The 16,520-nt window shown below is 50.0% G+C and overlaps 1 protein-coding gene across 1 annotated transcript in view; it reads right to left on the reverse strand.

The window, feature by feature from the left end:
• Positions 1 to 15,934, reverse strand: part of EPPK1 (epiplakin 1) — an 82,099-nt gene extending 66,165 nt beyond the window's left edge. Inside the window, exon 1 of the mRNA XM_077271551.1 lies at positions 15,904 to 15,934. The gene's annotated coding sequence lies outside the window, so the exon portion shown is untranslated. The remainder of the gene's footprint in view (positions 1 to 15,903) is intronic.
• Positions 15,935 to 16,520: the final 586 nt, after the last annotated feature.

Here is a 16,520-nt window from a genome sequence, read left to right on the forward strand (position 1 = left end):
TACTACACCTACAGTATATCACAGAGGAGAGCACACCCCGCCATTACTACAGTATATCACAGAAGAGAGCACACCCCCGCCATTACTACATCTACAGTATATCACAGAAGAGAGCGCACCCCCGCCATTACTACATCTACAGTATATCACAGAAGAGAGCACACCTCGCCATTACTACATCTACAGTATATCACAGAAGAGAGCGCACCCTGCCATTACTACATCTACAGTATATCACAGAAGAGAGCGCACCCCGCCATTACTACATCTACAGTATATCACAGAAGAGAGCGCACCCCGCCATTACTACATCTACAGTATATCACAGAAGAGAGCACACCCCGCCATTACTACATCTACAGTATATCACAGAAGAGAGCACAAATCGCCATTACTACATCTACAGTATATCACAGAAGAGAGCGCACCCTGCCATTACTACATCTACAGTATATAACAGAAGAGAGCGCACCCCCCCATTACTACATCTACAGTATATCACAGAAGAGAGCGCACCCCGCCAATACTACATCTACAGTATATCACAGAAGAGAGCGCACCCCGCCAATACTACATCTACAGTATATCACAGAAGAGAGCGCACCTCGCCATTACTACATCTACAGTATATCACAGAAGAGAGCACACCCCGACATTACTACATCTACAGTATATAACAGAAGAGAGCACACCCCGCCATTACTACATCTACAGTATATCACAGAAGAGAGCACACCCCGCCATTACTACATCTACAGTATATCACAGAAGAGAGCGCACCCCGCCATTACTACAGTATATCACAGAAGAGAGTACACCCCGACATTACTACATCTACAGTATATCACAGAGGAGAGCGCACCCCGCCATTACTACAGTATATCACAGAAGAGAGCACACCCCGACATTACTACATCTACAGTATATCACAGAAGAGAGCACACCCCGCCATTACTACATCTACAGTATATCACAGAAGAGAGCACACCCCGCCATTACTACATCTACAGTATATCACAGAAGAGAGCGCACCCCGCCATTACTACAGTATATCACAGAAGAGAGCGCACCCCGCCATTACTACAGTATATCACAGAAGAGAGCGCACCCCGCCATTACTACATCTACAGTATATCACAGAAGAGAGCGCACCCCGCCATTACTACATCTACAGTATATCACAGAAGAGAGCGCACCCCGCCATTACTACATCTACAGTATATCACAGAAGAGAGCGCACCTCGTCATTACTACATCTACAGTATATCACAGAAGAGAGCGCACCCCGCCATTACTACATCTACAATATATCACAGAAGAGAGCGCACCCCGCCATTACTACATCTACAGTATATCACAGAGGAGAGCGCACCCCGCCATTACTACATCTACAGTATATCACAGAAGAGAGCGCACCGCCATTACTACATCTACAGTATATCACAGAAGAGAGCACACCCCGCCATTACTACATCTACAGTATATCACAGAGGAGAGCACCCCGCCATTACTACATCTACAGTATATCACAGAAGAGAGCGCACCCCGCCATTACTACATCTACAGTATATCACAGAAGAGAGCGCACCGCCATTACTACATCTACAGTATATCACAGAAGAGAGCACACCCCGCCATTACTACATCTACAGTATATCACAGAGGAGAGCACACCCCCACCATTACTACAGTATATCACAGAAGAGAGCGCACCCCGCCATTACATCTACAGTATATCACAGAAGAGAGCGCACCCCGCCATTACTACATCTACAGTATATCACAGAAGAGAGCGCACCCCGCCATTACTACATCTACAGTATATCACAGAAGAGAGCGCACCCCTCCATTACTACATCTACAGTATATCACAGAAGAGAGCGCACCCCTCCATTACTACATCTACAGTATATCACAGAAGAGAGCGCACCCCGCCATTACTACATCTACAGTATATCACAGAAGAGAGCGCACCCCGCCATTACTACATCTACAGTATATCACAGAAGAGAGCGCACCCCGCCATTACTACATCTACAGTATATCACAGAAGAGAGCGCACCCCGCCATTACTACATCTACAGTATATCACAGAAGAGAGCGCACCCAGCCATTACTACATCTACAGTATATCACAGAAGAGAGTACACCCCGCCATTACTACAGTATATCACAGAAGAGAGCACACCCCGCCATTACTACAGTATATCACAGAAGAGAGCGCACCCCGCCATTACTACAGTATATCACAGAAGAGAGCGCACCCCGCCATTACTACATCTACAGTATATCACAGAAGAGAGCACCCCGCCATTACTACATCTACAGTATATCACAGAAGAGAGCGCACCCCGCCATTACTACAGTATATCACAGAAGAGAGCGCACCCCGCCATTACTACATCTACAGTATATCACAGAAGAGAGTGCACCCCTGCCATTACTACAGTATATCACAGAAGAGAGCGCACCCCGCCATTACATCTACAGTATATCACAGAAGAGAGCGCACCCCGCCATTACTACATCTACAGTATATCACAGAAGAGAGCGCACCCCGCCATTACTACATCTACAGTATATCACAGAAGAGAGCGCACCTCGTCATTACTACATCTACAGTATATCACAGAAGAGAGCGCACCCCGCCATTACTACATCTACAATATATCACAGAAGAGAGCGCACCCCGCCATTACTACATCTACAGTATATCACAGAAGAGAGCGCACCCGCCATTACTACATCTACAATATATCACAGAAGAGAGCGCACCCCGCCATTACTACATCTACAGTATATCACAGAAGAGAGCGCACCGCCATTACTACATCTACAGTATATCACAGAAGAGAGCACACCCCGCCATTACTACAGTATATCACAGAAGAGAGCGCACCCCGCCATTACTACATCTACAGTATATCACAGAGGAGAGCACACCCCCACCATTACTACATCTACAGTATATCACAGAAGAGAGCGCACCCGCCATTACTACATCTACAATATATCACAGAAGAGAGCGCACCCCGCCATTACTACATCTACAGTATATCACAGAAGAGAGCGCACCCCCCATTACTACATCTACAATATATCACAGAAGAGAGCGCACCCCGCCATTACTACATCTACAGTATATCACAGAAGAGAGCGCACCCCGCCATTACTACATCTACAGTATATCACAGAAGAGAGCGCACCCCCGACATTACTACATCTACAGTATATAACAGAAGAGAGCACACCCCGCCATTACTACATCTACAATATATCACAGAGGAGAGCACACCCCGCCATTACTACATCTACAGTATATCACAGAAGAGAGCGCACCGCCATTACTACATCTACAGTATATCACAGAAGAGAGTACACCCCGCCATTACTACATCTACAGTATATCACAGAGGAGAGCGCACCCGCCATTACTACATCTACAATATATCACAGAAGAGAGCGCACCCCGCCATTACTACATCTACAGTATATCACAGAAGAGAGCGCACCGCCATTACTACATCTACAGTATATCACAGAAGAGAGCACACCCCGCCATTACTACAGTATATCACAGAAGAGAGCGCACCCCGCCATTACTACATCTACAATATATCACAGAGGAGAGCACACCCCCACCATTACTACATCTACAGTATATCACAGAAGAGAGCGCACCCCGCCATTACTACATCTACAGTATATCACAGAAGAGAGCGCACCCCGCCATTACTACATCTACAGTATATCACAGAAGAGAGCGCACCCCGCCATTACATCTACAGTATATCACAGAAGAGAGCGCACCCCGCCATTACTACATCTACAGTATATCACAGAAGAGAGCGCACCCCGCCATTACTACATCTACAGTATATCACAGAAGAGAGCGCACCCCGCCAATACTACATCTACAGTATATCACAGAAGAGAGCACACCCCGCCATTACTACAGTATATCACAGAAGAGAGCGCACCCCGCCATTACTACATCTACAGTATATCACAGAGGAGAGCGCACCCCGCCATTACTACATCTACAGTATATCACAGAAGAGAGCGCACCCCGCCATTACTACATCTACAGTATATCACAGAAGAGAGCGCACCCCCCCATTACTACATCTACAGTATATCACAGAAGAGAGCGCACCCCGCCATTACTACATCTACAGTATATCACAGAAGAGAGCGCACCCCCGCCATTACTACATCTACAGTATATCACAGAAGAGAGCGCACCCCCGCCATTACTACATCTACAGTATATCACAGAAGAGAGCGCACCCCCGCCATTACTACATCTACAGTATATCACAGAAGAGAGCGCACCCCCGCCATTACTACAGTATATCACAGAAGAGAGCACACCCCGCCATTACTACATCTACAGTATATCACAGAAGAGAGCGCACCCCGCCATTACTACAGTATATCACAGAAGAGAGCGCACCCCGCCATTACTACATCTACAGTATATAACAGAAGAGAGCGCACCCCGCCATTACTACACCTACAGTATATCACAGAAGAGAGCGCACCCCGCCATTACTACATCTACAGTATATCACAGAAGAGAGCGCACCCCGCCATTACTACAGTATATCACAGAAGAGAGCGCACCCCCGCCATTACTACAGTATATCACAGAAGAGAGCACACCCCGCCATTACTACATCTACAGTATATCACAGAAGAGAGCGCACCCCGCCATTACTACAGTATATCACAGAAGAGAGCGCACCCCGCCATTACTACATCTACAGTATATAACAGAAGAGAGCGCACCCCGCCATTACTACACCTACAGTATATCACAGAAGAGAGCGCACCCCGCCATTACTACAGTATATCACAGAAGAGACCACCCCAGGGGTGGGGTGGTCCGACCGTCAGTGCTCAGACCATACACAGGGGTAGGGGGGGGGGGGGCGCCGCCTGTCAGTGCTCAGACCGTACACGGGGGGTGGGGGTCCGCCTGTCAGTAAATAGGAGGAAGTTCTGATGACTTCAATTACACATACAGAGCTCTCAGCTGCAGTTTCCTGTGCCTGACAGCAGAAGGCTGGAATTCTAAACCCCTCATTTCCGCCCTCCTTTAAGTATTTGCATGGCTTAGAGCTACGAAAGCAGGTCTCCTTAAAGCTATGTTCACATGTTGCATATTTACTGCGGATCCGCAGCGTTTTTTCCGTGCAGAAACGCTGCAGATCCGCAAGTGATTTACAGTACAATGTTAAATCAATGGGAAAAAAAAATGCTGTGCTAATGGTGCGTAAAATTCCACATGGAAAACACTGCGGATCAAAAGAAGTAGCATGTCATTTATTTCTGCGGATCTTCAGCATTTCTGTACCCATTCCATTATAGAAATCCGCATGGGTAAAAACGCATGAAATCCGAACAAAATCCGCACCTGCGTTTTCTGACAAGAGATGCAGAATCCGCAGAAAAAATTCCAGAGGCAAATCCGCAACGTGTGCACATAGCCCAAACCCCTCATCCCCCCTCCCACCTGATACTGGCTAAAACTGGTACAGAAAGCATGGGATTCTATTGCTCTTTTAAGGTTATGTATATTGGCACCGATCAGGGCTAGAGATATAAGGATTATATATTCCAGATGTCCATCGAGGGATCTATAACTCCCTGAAATCGCTAGAAGCTAAACCCAACAAGTGCAAGGAGCGGGTTTCTCCTTAAGTGGGTCGTGTAACTACGTCGTGTTTACACTTAAAAGAATCCCCCCAACATGGTGCACCTCCTGATCATTGTGTCGTCCGTATACGAGGTTCATACAGCGAGCTATGTATAAAAATGGTTTGTCATAACTCTGAGAAAAGAGGAGTGCATTTCATAACTCAGCCCACTCAGAGATGTCACGACCAGAGGACATATCTTAACCCTGCTGAGTTGTGAGTTAGTTTTGTCCGGGGTCTAGCTGCTATACAGATGTGTGATGCATGTTGATGTGTCCCCTGAGCACATGATCCGCCAGGAGATGAAATGATATGAACGAAATGTGTATTTTCAACTTTAAACCCATTTTATTTGTAATTTTACTGTACATACGATACTTGTCTTCTTTATAAGATCTTTTTTATACACTGCCTACCTTTTTTATAGTAAAATATAAAATTACTAGTTTTGTCTCTCCTTGCTCTATAACGTACTGTCACGTCCTCTGAAGTGAATTACGCTACTAATCTACATTGGCTCCGGACCCGTTAATAATTAAGAAATCGGAGCTGGTGGCAGCGGGACTTGTCCTGTGTGTTTGGGAGGCTTTGTAGCGACCGGCGGCGTTGATAATTATTGTTCCCGCCTGAGTGGGAGTAGTTATATCGCCCTCGCTGCAGTGGGCCCAATAGCCAGTACAAAGTAAGGCAGCCTTTCTGGTGACTAATTACCCTAGGTGCAGAACCTAATCTGACCTGAGGGTAAGGGGGGCGCCAGAGAGCTGCAAGTTCCAAACCGGAAGTGGGAAGTGGGATATAGATAAATCCCCTTCAGAAAGGAACCAGGGGCAACCAAACAGCCCCGGTTCATGACAAATTGGTGTGAGTGGTGGGGATGATAAAGGAATCCTTCCCATGAACCGTGACAACGCCTGTCAGTGCTCAGACCATACACAGGGGTGGCGGGGGTCTATCTGTTAGTGCTCAGATCATGCACAGGGGTGAGGGGTCCGCTTGTCATTGCTAAGGCCATACACAGGGGTGGGGGGGTCTGCCTGTCAGTGCTCACACCATACACAGGGGTGACGGGTGTCTGCCTGTCAGTGCTCAGACCATACACAGGGGTGACGGGTGTCTGCCTGTCAGTGCTCAGACCATACACAGGGGTGACGGGTGTCTGCCTGTCAGTGCTCACACCATACACAGGGGTGACGGGGGTCTGCCTGTCAGTGCTCAGATCATACACAGGGGTGACGGGTGTCTGCCTGTCAGTGCTCAGACCATACACAGGGGTGACGGGTGTCTGACTGTCAGTGCTCAGACCATACACAGGGGTGACGGGTGTCTGACTGTCAGTGCTCAGACCATACACAGGGGTGGGGGGTGGGGTCTGACTGTCAGTGCTCAGACCATACACAGGGGTGACGGGGGTCTGCCTGTCAGTGCTCAGACCATACACAGGGGTGACGGGGGTCTGCCTGTCAGTGCTCAGACCATACACAGGGGTGACGGGTGTCTGCCTGTCAGTGCTCAGACCATACACAGGGGTGACGGGGGTCTGCCTGTCAGTGCTCAGGCCATACACAGGGGTGACGGGGGTCTGCCTGTCAGTGCTCAGATCATACACAGGGGTGACGGGGGTCTGCCTGTCAGTGCTCAGACCATACACAGGGGTGACGGGGGTCTGCCTGTCAGTGCTCAGGCCATACACAGGGGTGACGGGTGTCTGCCTGTCAGTGCTCAGACCATACACAGGGGTGACGGGTGTCTGCCTGTCAGTGCTCACACCATACACAGGGGTGACGGGTGTCTGCCTGTCAGTGCTCACACCATACACAGGGGTGACGGGTGTCTGCCTGTCAGTGCTCACACCATACACAGGGGTGACGGGTGTCTGCCTGTCAGTGCTCACACCATACACAGGAGTGACGGGGGTCTGACTGTCAGTGCTCAGATCATACACAGGGGTGACGGGGGTCTGACTGTCAGTGCTTAGACCATACACAGGGGTGACGGGGGTCTGCCTGTCAGTGCTCAGGCCATACACAGGGGTGACGGGTGTCTGCCTGTCAGTGCTCAGACCATACACAGGGGTGACGGGTGTCTGCCTGTCAGTGCTCACACCATACACAGGGGTGACGGGTGTCTGCCTGTCAGTGCTCACACCATACACAGGGGTGACGGGTGTCTGCCTGTCAGTGCTCACACCATACACAGGGGTGACGGGTGTCTGCCTGTCAGTGCTCACACCATACACAGGAGTGACGGGGGTCTGACTGTCAGTGCTCAGATCATACACAGGGGTGACGGGGGTCTGACTGTCAGTGCTTAGACCATACACAGGGGTGACGGGGGTCTGCCTGTCAGTGGTCAGATCATACACAGGGGTGACGGGGGTCTGCCTGTCAGTGCTCAGACCATACACAGGGGTGAGGGGTCCGCCTGTCAGTGCTCAGACCATACACAGGGTTGACGGGTGTCTGCCTGTCAGTGCTCAGATCATACACAGGGGTGACGGGGGTCTGCCTGTCAGTGCTCAGACCATACACAGGGGTGACGGGTGTCTGCCTGTCAGTGCTCAGATCATACACAGGGGTGACGGGGGTCTGCCTGTCAGTGCTCAGACCATACACAGGGGTGAGGGGTCCGCCTGTCAGTGCTCAGACCATACACAGGGGTGACGGGTGTCTGCCTGTCAGTGCTCAGACCATACACAGGGTTGACGGGTGTCTGCCTGTCAGTGCTCAGACCATACACAGGGTTGACGGGTGTCTGCCTGTCAGTGCTCAGATCATACACAGGGGTGACGGGGGTCTGCCTGTCAGTGCTCAGACCATACACAGGGGTGACGGGTGTCTGCCTGTCAGTGCTCAGATCATACACAGGGGTGACGGGGGTCTGCCTGTCAGTGCTCAGACCATACACAGGGGGGAGGGGTCCGCCTGTCATTGCTCAGGCAATACACAGGGGTGGGGGGGTCTGACTGTCAGTGTTCAGACCGCACAGTCCATCACGTTGGTTTGCATGGCTGTCGTCTCAGAAGGAAGCCTCTTTTAAAGATGATGCAAAGCAGCAAACACTGAAGACCCCCAGACTAAGGACATGGATTACTGGAGCCGCCTCCTCTGCTCTGATGAGACCAAGAGAAACTTACTAGGTTTAGATGGTGTCAAGCGTGTGGTGACAACCAGGTGAGGAGCACAAAGCCAAGTGTGTCCTGCCTACAGTCAGGCATGGTGGTGAGGGTCACGGTTTGTGGCTGCACGAGTGCGGTCAGCTGTGGGGGGCTACAAGTCATTGAGTGAACCATGAATGCAAACATGTCATGTGATATAGTGACGCAGAGCATGATCCCCTCCTATGGAGACTGGACCGTAGGGCAGTAACCCAACATGATAATGACCCCAAACACCTCCAAGACGAGTGTAAAGGTGGTGGACCAGCCAAGCGAGTCTCCAGACCCGAGTCCTATGGAGCATCTGTGAGGCCTCCTCAAAACAGAAGGTGGAGGAAGCACGAGGTCTCCAACACCCACCAGCTCCGTGATGTCGTCACGGAGGAGGATTCCAGGGGCCACCGGTGACGCTCAAGTGACCTCCATGTCCAAGAGAGACAAGGCAGAAAATAATGGTGGCTGCACACAATATTCACACTGGGAACAATCTGGCCATTTTCACTGGGGGGTGTACTCACTTTAGTTGCCAGTGGTTTAGACATTAATGGCTGTGAGGAGTCATCACCGTTACACGAGCCGCACACCGACTACATTGTATCACAGAGCTCAGTGTTATCCCAGGAGAAGGTAGAATAACACAGGTGCAACAATGTCAGGGGTGTACTGACTTCTGCGAGATCCTGCATATCCCGGCTCGGAGGATCGCGCCTCCGTCCTCCCGCTGTAATCATTATGTATCGTAATTAATATCAACACATGGCCTTGTGTAAGGCTTCTTTCACACTAGCGTCGGGCCGAGGTTCCCGACACTAGCGTTGTCTCCGCCGCACAACGGGGGCAGCGGATGCATTTTTCCAGCGCATCCGCTGCCCCATTGTGAGGTGCGGGGAGGTGGGGGCGGGGTTCCGGCGGAGCTCCGGCCGCGCATGCGCGGTCGGAAAAAGCAGACCGTCGTGAGCAAAAAACGTTACATGTAGCGTTTTTTTGCTCCCGACGGTCCGCCACTGCACGACGCATCCGTCTCACGATGGGTGCGACGTGTGGCAATCCGTCACAATGCGTCGCTTAATGTTAATCAATGGTGAAAAAACGCATCCTGCAAACACTTTTGCAGGATGCGTTTTTTGGCAAAACTACGCATTGTGACGGAATGCAGTTAACGCTAGTGTGAAAGTAGCCTAATACAGCGCACCGCACCCACTGCCGGAGTACGACTGACGGCAGGAGACACGGCCCACACCTCCACAGGACCCCACCGCCAGCCAGAGCTGTAATCACAACGCTGATGTCAAGGACTGCAGTCACACCGAGAGACGCGGCTACAAACCTGAGGATAAGGCTGGAGTCACACACACGTGTATATATACAGATATATATATATATATATATATATATATATATATATATATATATATATATATATATTTATTTTTAAAAAGTCCGTTTTACACAGACAAGACTCGCAGAAGTGTTCCTGCCCAGTGATCCGTGTGTCATCCGTGTGCGGTGCGAGGAGGTGATTTTCTCACATGTAGGCATCTGTGTGACATCTGTATGGCGAGATTTTCTCGCCAGATTGCAAAATGGACATATAATGGATCCATGGGCGCAAATATTTGTGAAAACATAATAAAATATATATAGTATTTTATTTTTTTCATATAGCGCTAGATAGCTGAATAGCCGGTAATTCATTTGTTGGCTTTTGCTAAATCATTGCAGAACCCAATAGGATATGAGACATGGCTACATACAGTAAACCATTGCAGGACCGTTATATTTTTACATATTCCTCACTAATAATGTTAGAAGTGTCTGTGTGCAAAATTTTAGAGCAGTAGGTGATAAATTAAAGGATTAATTCACGGAAAAAATTGGCGTGGGCTCCTGCGCAATTTTCTCCACCAGAGACGGAAAGCCAGTGACTGAGGGCAGATATTAATAGCCTAGAGAGGGTCCATGGTTATTGTCCCCCCCCAGCTAAAAACATCTGCCCCCAGCCACCCCAGAAAAGGCACATCTGGAAGATGCTTAGCCCCTCTCTTCCCACTCCCGAGTAGTGGTGGGATATGGGGTAATAAGGGGTTAATGTCACCTTGCTATTGTAAGGTGACATTAAGCCGGGTTAATACTGGAGAGGCGTCAATAAGACACTTATCCATTATTAATCCAATAGTATGAAATGGTTACACACACATTAAGAATAAAGTATTTTAACAAAATCATTTAACACACAGGTTTTAACATCTTTATTGTACGCTGAATCCAAGTGATGCCCTCGTTCTCCTGTAAAAAATTCCAAAATAGAAAACCAACAATATCCCATACCTGTCCGCCGTACAGTCAGGTCCCACGCAGTAATCCATATTTGGGGGCATTTTCCCAGGCTGAGGAGTTGGATTTTTTTTTAGAGGAGAACGAGGGCGTCGCTTGGATTGAGCGTACAATAAAGATGTAAAACCTGTGTGTTTAATTATTTCATTAAAAGACATTGGGGGTGTGTGTGTGTGTGTGTGTGTGTGTGTGTGTGTGTGTGTGTGTGTGTGTGTGTGTGTGTGTGTGTGTATTCTTAACCCTCTCCTACTATTGGATCACTAATGGAAAGGCTTAATGTCACCTTACAATAGCAAAGTGACATTAACCCCTTATTACCCCATATCCCACCGCTACACGGGAGTGGGAAGAGAGGGGCTAAGTGCCGGAATAGGCGCATCTTACAGATCTGCCTTTTCTGGGGTGGCTGGGGGCAGATGTTATTAGCCGGGGGGGCAATAACCATGTCCCTCTCTAGGCTATTAATATCTGCCCTCAGTCACTGGCTTTCCCTCTCTGGCGGAGAAAATTGCGCGGGAGCCCACGCCAGTTTTTTCCGTGAATTAATCCTTTAATTTAACACCTACAGCTCTAAAATTTTGCACACACATAGTACTAACATTAGTAGTGAGGAATATGTAAAAATATAACAGAACCTGACAATTGAATTACCGGCTTTTCAGCTATCTAACTCTATGAAATATATATATATATATATATATATATATATATATATATATATATATATATATATATATATATATATATATATATATATATATATATATTTACAGAAGAGTGGAGGTGACCCCTGCAGGGCTGAGGGTGAGGGGCTCTGCACAAGAGGAGCTGAGGAGACCAGGGGAACAAACAACGAAGCAGAGTAGAGGAAAAACGTGACAGATAGCAGGTGACAACAGCAAGACCATGGGGAACTAATGATTGAGAGCAGGTGACAACAGCAGGACCAATGGGAACTAATGAGAGAGAGAGAGTAGGTGACAACAGCAAGACCAATGGGAACTAATGAGAGAGAGAGAGAGAGAGCAGGTGACAACAGCAAGACCATGGGGAACCAATGAGAGAGAGAGCAGGTGACAACAGCAAGACCAATGGGAACTAATGAGAGAGAGAGAGAGAGAGCAGGTGACAACAGCAAGACCAATGGGAACTAATGAGAGAGAGAGAGAGAGAGCAGGTGACAACAGCAAGACCATGGGGAACCAATGAGAGAGAGAGCAGGTGACAACAGCAAGACCAATGGGAACTAATGAGAGAGAGAGAGAGAGAGCAGGTGACAACAGCAAGACCAATGGGAACTAATGAGAGAGAGAGAGAGAGAGCAGGTGACAACAGCAGGACCATGGGGAACCAATGAGAGAGAGAGCAGGTGACAACAGCAAGAGTAATGGAAACTAATGATAGAGAGTAGGTGACAGCAGAAATACCAATGGGAACTAATGAGAGAGAGCAGGTGACAACAGCAAGACCATGGGGACCTAATGAGAGAGAGCAGGTGACAACAGCAAGACCATGGGGACCTAATGAGAGAGAGAGCAGGTGACAACAGCAAGACCATGGGGAACTAATGAGAGAGAGAGCAGGTGACAACAGCAAGACCATGGGGACCTAATGAGAGAGAGCAGGTGACAACAGCAAGACCATGGGGAACTAATGAGAGAGAGAGAGCAGGTGACAACAGCAAGACCATGGGGACCTAATGAGAGAGAGCAGGTGACAACAGCAAGACCATGGGGACCTAATGAGAGAGAGAGCAGGTGACAACAGCAAGACCATGGGGAACTAATGAGAGAGAGAGCAGGTGACAACAGCAAGACCATGGGGACCTAATGAGAGTGAGCAGGTGACAACAGCAAGACCATGGGGAACTAATGAGAGAGAGAGAGCAGGTGACAACAGCAAGACCATGGGGACCTAATGAGAGAGAGCAGGTGACAACAGCAAGACCATGGGGACCTAATGAGAGAGAGCAGGTGACAACAGCAAGACCATGGGGACCTAATGAGAGAGAGAGAGAGCAGGTGACAACAGCAAGACCATGGGGACCTAATGAGAGAGAGCAGGTGACAACAGCAAGACCATGGGGACCTAATGAGAGTGAGCGAGCAGGTGACAACAGCAAGACCATGGGGACCTAATGAGAGAGAGAGCAGGTGACAACAGCAAGACCATGGGGACCTAATGAGAGAGAGCAGGTGACAACAGCAAGACCATGGGGACCTAATGAGAGAGAGAGAGCAGGTGACAACAGCAAGACCATGGGGAACTAATGAGAGAGAGAGAGCAGGTGACAACAGCAAGACCATGGGGAACTAATGAGAGAGAGAGAGCAGGTGACAACAGCAAGACCATGGGGACCTAATGAGAGAGAGCAGGTGACAACAGCAAGACCATGGGGAACTAATGAGAGAGAGAGAGCAGGTGACAACAGCAAGACCATGGGGAACCAATGAGAGAGAGAGCAGGTGACAACAGCAAGACCATGGGGAACTAATGAGAGAGCAGGTGCTAATTGGGAATGTAGATTGTGAGCCCCATCGGGGATAGTGATGATAATGTGTGCAACCTGTAAAGCGCTGCGGAATATGTTAGCGCTATATAAAAATAAAGATTATTATTATTTTTATTATTATTAACAGCAAGACCATGGGAACTAATGAGAGAGAGCGAGCAGGTGACAACAGCAAGAGCAATTGGATTTGGCTGTAACAAGACTGATCGCAGCCGTGACTTCTACATCCTCTGAACTTCCTGGCGGCAGCAGCAGAGAGCACCGGATTCGCCCGCCACAGGCAGACTACTGGAAATAGGACAAGATCCGGAAATCCAGACACTTTTTGGATAAAACATTTCAACAACTGTCCCAGGAGTGAGGACCGAGCTTCAGTGTGAATCCTGTAGGAAACGCGACACTGAGTTTCTCGCACTGGGAACGTTCAGGTTTTATTCAGTTTTACTAATACAAATTTTTGGAATATTTGTTTTTTAATTAAAAAACCGTCTGGAGCCCCCCCACGTTTCCCCACTGCTACCGCCGAGCAGGAGGGGCCTTCCAACCAGTGGAGGAGTCGCTGGCTACTTCAAGGTGGGTGAGCTGGATCTGATTTATCAGACCCCCTGAAATGTCAACGAAACCTCCACAGATGCCAGCGAGACCACCGGAAATGACACAAGATGTCTGGAGACTCCAGCAAAACAGTCAGAGATACAAAAGACCACCAGAGACGCCGCCAGCCACAGCGAGTCCACCAGAGATGCCGCCAGCCACGGCGAGTCCACCAGAGATGATGCCAATCAGTCACAGCGAGTCCACCAGAGACGCCGTCAGCCACGGCAAGTCCACCAGAGACACCGACAGACACGGCGAGTCCACCAGAGACACCGACAGACACGGCGAGTCCACCAGAGACACCGACAGACACGGCGAGTCCACCAGAGACACCGACAGACACGGCGAGTCCACCAGAGACACCGACAGACACGGCGAGTCCACCAGAGACGCCGACAGACACGGCGAGTCCACCAGAGACGCCGACAGCCACGGCGAGTCCACCAGAGACGCCGACAGCCACGGCGAGTCCACCAGAGACGCCGACAGACACGGCGAGTCCACCAGAGACGCCGCCAGCCACAGCGAGTCCACCAGAGATGCCGCCAGCCACAGCGAGTCCACCAGAGACGCCGCCAGCCACAGCGAGTCCACCAGAGATGCCGCCAGTCACGGCGAGTCCACCAGAGACGCCGCCAGCCACGGCGAGTCCACCAGAGATGCCGCCAGCCACGGCGAGTCCACCAGAGATGCCGCCAGCCACGGCGAGTCCACCAGAGATGCCGCCAGCCACGGCGAGTCCACCAGAGATGCCGCCAGCCACGGCGAGTCCACCAGAGACGCCGCCAGCTACAGCGAGCCCACCAGAGACGCCGCCAGCCACGGCGAGTCCACCAGAGACGCCGCCAGCCACGGCGAGTCCACCAGAGATGATGCCAATCAGTCACAGCGAGTCCACCAGAAACGCCGCCAGCCACAGCGAGTCCACCAGAGACGCCGCCAGCCACGGCAAGTCAACCAGAGACACCGACAGCCACAGTGAGTCCACCAGAGACGCCGCCAGCCACGGCAAGTCAACCAGAGACGCCGCCAGCCACAGTGAGTCCACCAGAGACGCCGCCAGCCACAGTGAGTCCACCAGAGACGCCGCCAGCCACAGTGAGTCCACCAGAGACGCCGCCAGCCACAGTGAGTCCACCAGAGACACCGACAGACACGGCGAGTCCACCAGAGATGCTCATAACTGAGAGGTCAGAGCACAACGGCTGCGCACTATCTGTGGCCCGCACACGGCATGGTGACATCTGCAGGACGAGGTCACTACTTTAGGTTTCAGTGTTGAAGATCTCTGCTTGATGTCAGAGAATGGAAACTTCCGTCCCTTTCCCTCCATTATTATATTATGGAGTTGAAATCTCCAGCAAAATCCATGAGTGACATGAATGCCACAGTGCAGCAAAGCTTCAGCTGTGATCAGGAACGCGGGGCTACCCAGGACTACAACCCCCAGCATTACATCTACAATGTGCGGACACTGGATGGGTACTGACTGCACTGTATCTGAGCCCTTGTGTGTGTGGTGCTGTCAGTACTGTATCTGAGCCCCGTCCGGTGAGATACTGTCAGATACTGCGGTGCACAGTCAGGGCATCTCAGCCACTCACCTGCCGCCAGACCGTCTCCTCCGCGCTGTGTCCTTCTTCTCCGCGGCCAGCACGTTATATACCGGCTCTCGGCAGACCACGCCCCCGCCAGGTGAGACACGCCCAGGAGTCGCTGCAGCCACCAGGGGGCGCTGCTCCTCAGTCTGTCAGCTCCTGGGACAAGAAGAGGCGCGGAGTCTGCCGGGAGGGGCCGCCACATTCCGCTCAGGCCGAGAGGTCAGCAGAGGGTTAACACCCATGGCCTCACCGGGAAGGGTTCATTCAGGGGCCCCGCATACAATAATATATACACCCCTATATATATATATATATATATATACACCCACATATATATACACCCCCATATATATATATATACCCCCATATATGTATATATATATATATATACACACCCCCTATATATGCCCCCTATATATATACAGCCACATATATATATACTCCCCCTACATACACCCCCATATATCTATACACCCCCATATATATACACCCCCCATATATATATACTCCCCCTACATACACCCCCATATATACACCCCCATATATCTATACACCCCCATATATATACACCCCCATATATCTATACACCCCCATATATATACACCCCCATATATCTATAC

Source organism: Ranitomeya variabilis, chromosome 6, assembly GCF_051348905.1.
Source record: "Ranitomeya variabilis isolate aRanVar5 chromosome 6, aRanVar5.hap1, whole genome shotgun sequence".
NCBI lineage: Eukaryota > Metazoa > Chordata > Amphibia > Anura > Dendrobatidae > Ranitomeya > Ranitomeya variabilis.